This window comes from Nicotiana sylvestris, chromosome 1 (assembly GCF_000393655.2).
Source record: "Nicotiana sylvestris chromosome 1, ASM39365v2, whole genome shotgun sequence".
Lineage (NCBI taxonomy): Eukaryota > Viridiplantae > Streptophyta > Magnoliopsida > Solanales > Solanaceae > Nicotiana > Nicotiana sylvestris.
In genome coordinates this window covers 1,266,850-1,273,999 of record NC_091057.1, presented here as the reverse complement: position 1 = coordinate 1,273,999, position 7,150 = coordinate 1,266,850, and the positions used below count along the sequence as shown (strand labels likewise).

General features: G+C 36.1%; 1 pseudogene; it reads right to left on the bottom strand.

Annotated features, from left to right (window-relative positions):
- Window positions 1–4,321: 4,321 nt before the first annotated feature.
- LOC104221273 (nicotine N-demethylase CYP82E4-like) lies at window positions 4,322–6,486 on the bottom strand (annotated as a pseudogene).
- Window positions 6,487–7,150: the final 664 nt, after the last annotated feature.

Below are 7,150 nucleotides of genomic sequence, written 5' to 3'. Positions count from 1 at the left end.
TACCTCATTTGGTTCCACAATAAAAGTCATAACTTGGAATGTGAGAGGTATGAATAAAGTATACAATCAAAAGGAGTTAAAAGAGCTTTTAAATAAAATTAAGGTTGGCATGATAGCTGTGATTGAACATAGGGTCAAGGAGCAGCATGCTAGCCATATAAATCCATTCAATTACTAGACTAACCATACTAGTTTCACTCAAATCTGACTCCAAATTGACAATCAAATCTCAAAAATTCATTTTATGAAATTTTCAAAAAAATTTCACCTCAAAGTACTAATCAAATGATGAAATCAATGACATATTCATGTATGTTAACCAAATCTAAGTTAGAATCACTTACCCCGATGAATTTCTTGAAAATCTTTCGAAAAATTGACAAGATCCGAGCTCTCTAGGTCACAATATGAAATAAAACCCTAAATCTCGTATTTATAGTGCATCTCTCGGATTCCCATTTCCGCTGACAGACAAAAATCACCGCCCCAGTGCTCACCCCTCCGCGGTCACGAAAACGTAGCGGTCTGCGCGTCTGGGGGCTGCACAGACAAGACTTAGTATTTTGGACATAACTTTCTTTATAGATGTCCAAATGATAATTTCCTTACCTTTCTGAAAGCTAAACACGAAGGACTACAACTTTCGTTTTTGAATCATATCAAACTTACTTGTAGATCAAAAGCTATAAGCTTCCGAAGTCGAACTAGCGAATTTGCACATCTTCCCTGAGCGCCACTGCGACCCAAATTCCGCCCTCAACGAAATTATTCCACCCTCTGCAAAAATTCCTTCGCCCTCAGCGAAAATTAAGCATCAGAACCATGCCTTAGTTCTGGTAATGCCCGGACTCACTCAAAACTCACTTGAAACACATCCGTGGCCTTCGGAACCTCAACCAAATGCACCATCAAGTCATAAAATATCATACCAACTCAATCGAGCTCTCGAATCACCTCAAAAAATAACAAAAACATGGATCGCATACCAATTCAAGCTTAATGGACTTGAAACCTCAAACTTTCACAACCGATGCCGAAACCTATCAAACCTCATCTGAATGACATCAAATTTTGTACACACGTCACAAATGACACTACGAACCTACTCCAACTCTCTAAATTCCATTCCGACTCAAATATCAATTTTCCACTGCCGTCCGGGGATCATCAAATTTTCAATTTGGCCAATTCAAGCCTAATCCTACCACGGACCTCCAAATCACATTTTGAACATTCTTACAGGTCCAAATCACCCAATAGAGCTAACCAACTCATAAAAATTCAAATCCGAAATTGAATACTAAAAGGTCAAAACTTTCAAATTTAAAGCTTCAAGCTGAGAATCTTTCTCCCAAATCAAATTCCGGATAACCTGGAAACAAAAAACGACGATTCACATAAGTCATAATACATCATACGGGGCTAGTCATGCCCGATAACTGGCGAGCGAAGTGCAAATACTCAATACGACCGATCGGGTCGTTATAGGGCAAAACTAAAGAATGTGAAGCAGGTCCTGAAAAAACTTAACAGAAAGGAGTTCAATGGGGTTGAAGTTAGAATCAACACTATTAGAGAAAAATTGGAAGATATATAGGTACAAATGAGAAATACCAATCATATTCCTGTGTTATTCGAGTAGGAAAGGGGACTGAAGCTGCAACTAGAAAAGTGGATACTTATAGAAGAGGGCATAGCAAAACAGAAGTCAAGGATTAATTAGTTAAATGTTGGTGATTCAAAAACTATATTTTTCTATGCAAGTATGAAGCACAGGCAGACTCAAAATCAAATTAGAAATCTGATCAATATAGCAGGGGCCATGCTATCTTCGGAAAGTGCTATAGAAAATGAGATCACATGCTTTTATCAAAACCTTTTGGGAACTGCTGCTTCTAATCACCCTGGTAGTGATCCTAGAGTGCTGAGATACGGACATAAACTTAACAGAAATCAACAACTAGGACTAATTGCTCCAGCTAGCAGAGATGAAGTCCATAATGCTCTAAAGGACATTGACGATGCCAAAGCGCCTGGAGCAGATGGTTTCAATGCACTCTTTTTTAAGAGGGCATGGCCAGTAGTAGGAGATAATATTACAAATGCAAACTTGAAATTTTTATATTCAGCAACTATGTGTATGGCAATCAAATGTACTTCAGTTACCTTGATCCATGATAAGTAGGAATTTTGACTACTTATTTGCACTCATTTACTTTCGTTTTAGCTCAAAATTGCTTAAAGGTATTTCCGAAAACTAATGAAATGTGCTTGCTTACAGGAGTGTTAAAATACGATATAAAGAGATAAAAATCAACTCAAGAAGGAGTAATTTTGGATAAGGACAAAGACAAGGCAAAAAGGGCACAGTGCGGACCGCACAATATTGAGTGCGGCCGCAGATCATGAAGAAGACCTCATACAAGAAATGATATGCAAAATGCGGACCGTACAATTCTGGTGCGGCCGCAGAAGGCAAAGATCAGAGAGATGGGATTTTAAGTTCAAGAAGAAATACGAACCACACCATTTTTGTGTGGCCGCACTCATTTTTATGCGGTCCGCATAAGTCTCACATAGCTAAAGCCCAAGATCAAGGAGTCCAGACCACACTATAATTATATGGTCGTAGAAGCAAGAGTGCAACCACATTTATAAATGTATGGTCCGCAGAAGTTGAAGGAGTATGACCGAAATCCATAATTGTGTGGCCGCAGAACTAGAACATGTCAAGCCAAGTCTCATTGTGCAGACTGCACACATAATTGTGCGGACCGCACACATAATTGTGCGACCGCACAACCTCCCTAGGAAAATATTTGTCAGATATTTTTAACTTAGTATAAATTAGAACTTTTTATCAAATCCGACCTCAAATCGCCTTTTAAACCTCCAAAATTTAGCCTAAAAAGTTTCAAAAATTTTTTCCCAAATTTCCAACTAAAATACTAATTAAATGATGAAAACAACAATAGATTCTCGTAATATAGTGAAAACCGAGTTAGAATTTCTTACCCCCGATGATTTTCTTGAAAACGCTCGAACAATTGCGACAAACCGAGCTCTCTAGATCCAAAATCATCATACGGAGATATTGGAACTATTAAAACTCCATCCCGGAGTCGTCTACATAAAAGTAAAACTACTATCAACTCTTTCAACTTAAAACTCCAACTTAGGGATTTAGTGTCCCATTTCACTCCGGAACTCACACAAAACCGAAACCAACTACTCGCGGGAAAACACATAACCATAATACAACATAACCGGAATTTTATTATATTATTGCTATCAATATTTCAGATGGACCCCTCTGAATTCAGAAAAATGAAAAAGAACTATCAAGGTAGAACCAAGAATAATAGAGATAACATAAAGAAGGATACACTATTTCTTCATTACGATCTATTAAGATAAGACTTTCACCGTCTCTGATAAACTCACAAAAATCAGAATAGTGCAGATTTAGAGGTTTTCCTAATAGCCTGTATACCGAACACTTTACGGGCATCACTAATCTTAGAAGCATATTTAGAAAGAGAAATGTCAAAAAAATCCAACAAGTAACACAAAAAGTAGCAGGTATTTACAAAAGTCCTATTAGTAATAACTTGGCGCATTAAACAATGATTGGATTAATGTTAGTTTACAATAGTCCCATTTTGTTTCTCATTCTACCAAGTAAAGCAAACTCATGGCATAATGAACTTATGCTCACCATAACGAAAATAGCATACTTTACGTAGAAAATCAATCCTTTACATATGTACAACTTGAGAATAAAAAAAATTAACACTTTACAAGCTATACGTAAGTATTCCACAAATTTTCTCTTAATTTAGTGATATTTTTATATTTTTATTTATTTTAATTAGTTGGATCCTCGCACCCGTATCCGTACTAGGATCCTTATTCCCGAATCTTAGAATTTACATCTCAATGGATCCGACCTCTGGATACGCACCCCTGTCAGATACCCACACCCAAGACCGAGCAACTTAGGTTTTGATTTCCATCAGAATCCTTGGATGTAAAGGATATATTTTTTAGATTTTATCTCTATACACGGACATTACATTGTAGTGAAACTTTTACATCGGCAACAATGTAATTCAACCTGTTATAGCGGGTTATTTACCATTTACTCTAGGTTAGTCTTGTGTCGTTCTTTTGTTCTAGTGGTTTCTTATTGCCTAATTTGTGCATATAAGTTAAACTTCTAGGGAAAAGAATTGAAATTAAACTTGAACAAGAACATGAAGAGGCTAGGCCATAGAGGTCTGAGCTCATTCTTAAGCTTCTGCCCGAGAAGTGCTTATCGGAGACAAAAACTTCTTATTATTTATGGTTTACAATAACTTATTAGTAAAATAGATGAATAACAATCTGTGAAACAATCTTAACAAAAATAAAACATCTTTTTTTTTTTTTTAAACATTGAGGGACAAATCAGAACGAATCGCGACAACAAAACATATTAATATTGATAGAGCGTAGGAGGCAGGCGAGGTGTAATTAGCACTTCAACATCTGTCTTCTTAGGTAAAGTTAGACCCACACCTTGTTTCATATCCAAAGGCTCGTTTGTCGTAGTTGCAAAATTGAAACCTTGGATCATATGAGCAATTGAAAGGTGTTCCACTTGCAATGAGTAATTCATTGCGGGACAAGCTCGTCTCCCCGTACCAAACGGTATCAACTCATAGTGCTGCCCTCGATAGTCAATTGCAGCATGAGTTGTCAAGAATCTCTCTGGATCGAATTTATCAGGATCTGCCCATATTTGAGGATCTCGTTGCAGTTTCATAATATTTGTAAGTAGTGCAGTCCCCTTAGGAATATGGTATCCATTGACAACACAATCTTTTACAGATAGGTGTTGTACTGACAAAGGTGCAGGTGGATGTAATCGTAATACTTCTTTAACAATTGCTTGAAGATACACCAAATTCTTGATATCACTCTCTTCTACCCATCTATCTCTACCAACAATGGTGTCCATCTCTTCTTGTGCTTTCTTCATGACATTCTTATTGTTTATCATTAACGCCATTACCCACTTTATATGAAGTGCAAGTGTGTCTGTTGCATCCAAGACCAAAGTCTATACATATGGACAAAGAACAGTTAAAAAGATGACTTACAAAGAAGAAACTAAAGAGATGAAGATGCATGATTGTTCATATCCTAGTATGCATGAGTTGGTTAAGAAAAAAATGAAAATACTCCAGTCAAATTGAAGATATGTTATAAAGGTACAAAAGCCTCTTTTTTTCTTTAATTGAAATCCATTGCTACAATAGGTTAAAATATACCAAAAATATAAAAATTCATTACCTACGGTGATAGAGTTTATCAACTGAATCCATAAATTAAAGTTTGACTTCGAAATACTGAAAGTGTAGAAGAATCTATACACCACTAAGCCACTTAAAAAATCAGTCTATAAAAATTAAAGTGATATTATATATATACGAATATAGTAACCTAAAATATAAGATAAATTGCCTCCTACAACATGTTAAAATGCAAGCAGAGATTAATTTACTTACGAATACGGTTGCTTTGATGGTGGTGTCATGAGAGTAACCATCGCCAAGATGTTCGTTGCTCCTCTTAGAAAGCACCACATCAATAAAATCTTGTTCATTTTCACCTCCAACATCCTTTGTTTCTCTCTTCTTAATGTGCTCATCTAACCAACCTTGGATAATATTATCAATGTCTTTGAAAGTTTGTTTCATAGCCTTAATATTCCCTGTAAGATCCAACCACTTGAAAAATGGAATGTGAAAAACATCATAGAGCTCAATCTCCATAGCTTGAACCATGAACTTCTGAAAAGCTGCTTTCAGTATTTCTCCATGTCCATTATTATAGGTCTTCCCAACAACCATTTTCAAAATGATGTCGAAAGTCAATTTATCTATCCAATCACTAAGGTTTATCTTCACCATTGGTGAATCACCATCATATAGTTCTTTAATATTTTTCTGAACTATAGAAAATCTAACATGTTTGAATTTTTCGAGCCGACTAACGGAGAGAAGTTCTTGATTGACTAGCTTTCGATTTTTTTTCCAGTAAGGGCCATATTTGGCAACAGCAAGCATGGCATTGTTATAGCAAAGGTATTCTCCGTAAAGTAAAGCTGGCCGATCGGCGAAATGGATATCATTGGTAGAGAAGCATTCTTTCATAGCTTCATAACTACTCACCGCCAAGAAACGACGAAACCCTAACCGGAATGTGAAGACGGGACCATATTTGTCAGCTAAGTCTCCGAGTTTTTGAGAAAAATGGCGGTCATCATCGCCATTGTTCTTGAAATAAAAGAGATGGCCGATTACTGGCCATCCACCTGGGATTTTTGGAGGCAGTGGGTTTAAGATTTTTGATTGTTTTTTTGGTCCATAGGAAGTAGAGTAGAAATGCAAAGGTTACAAGTCCTACAATGGCTTCTATGGGAGAAAGAAGATGATACATTATTTGAAAATTTCAAGAGTAGTAAAGGTATATGAAATTTATGATTTTTTAATATGTAGGCAACATCTTCCTTTATAGTGATATTTTACAAATATTATATATATTGCCTTTTGCTTTTGTTGCAAGTGGTATCGCCTATTTCTTTGCCAATGTTGACCACCTGGACATCTCTTCAAAATTCTTGGATAGCAGCCCAACTGTAATTGTGCAATTTTGACTGTATAGTATACCTGGCAAATCTGTCACGCCACCTTCACTAGCCAATATTGAGGTGTTGGTTGTTTACTTCTGATAGAAATTAAATTCTTGGTATGCTTTCTTGTGCTGAATGGTAGTATATGCAAAATCCATTATTAATCTTCTATGACGAAACTTAATTTGATCTAGACAAAGTAAACGAAAACCAAAGTAGAAAGAAACTAAGCAGACAAATAACACCTCGATCCATGCATGTTGAAAATTATTATTAAGATTGAAACTATCAAATACACTTTCTTTTACATTATAATAAGGGGATCTAACATAAGCCGCACTTCTAGTTCCTCCACTTTATAGGCTTAAACCAATGAATCATAAGAAAAACTAGAAGCATTTGACACACGTACATGTCTGACAATTCGAATATGAAGCCATTTTTGAAGTAGTGAGGTGAGCAAAACCTTAA